We start from the raw sequence: 434 nt of genomic DNA on the forward strand, positions 1-434 counted from the left end.
CTCATTTAAAAGGCTTCATGCTGTTTAGCCTGCTAATGACACAGTTTGAGAAGGAAAGTGTCGTTAATTTTGCTAATCGTCTAACATTACTACTACTATGAAGATCATCGTTTGACAACAACTGCAGCTGCCTCAGAGCATCAACCATGCTGTATTTGGAATTCTGCTGTGTCCCGCAGTGACTGATACTCCGTGTCCCTTCTCCCAGGCCGGGGTGGTCACTGACTTGGGGCACCAAGGCTGTGACAGATCATAAGTGCTCCCTTCTCTTGCAGGTGGTGGAGTTTTAAAGCTCCAACTAATCCCACCATGCAAACATGGATTCCATTTTCAGTTGTGTTCAAGACTCTTCTGAGTTCAAGTAGATCCAAGCATGCAGACAATCACTGCCTCAACAGGAACAAAACTATGTATGCAAACTCAATACATACAAC

Source organism: Ammospiza nelsoni, chromosome 3 (genome assembly GCF_027579445.1).
Source record: "Ammospiza nelsoni isolate bAmmNel1 chromosome 3, bAmmNel1.pri, whole genome shotgun sequence".
In the NCBI taxonomy this organism is placed as follows: Eukaryota; Metazoa; Chordata; class Aves; order Passeriformes; family Passerellidae; genus Ammospiza; species Ammospiza nelsoni.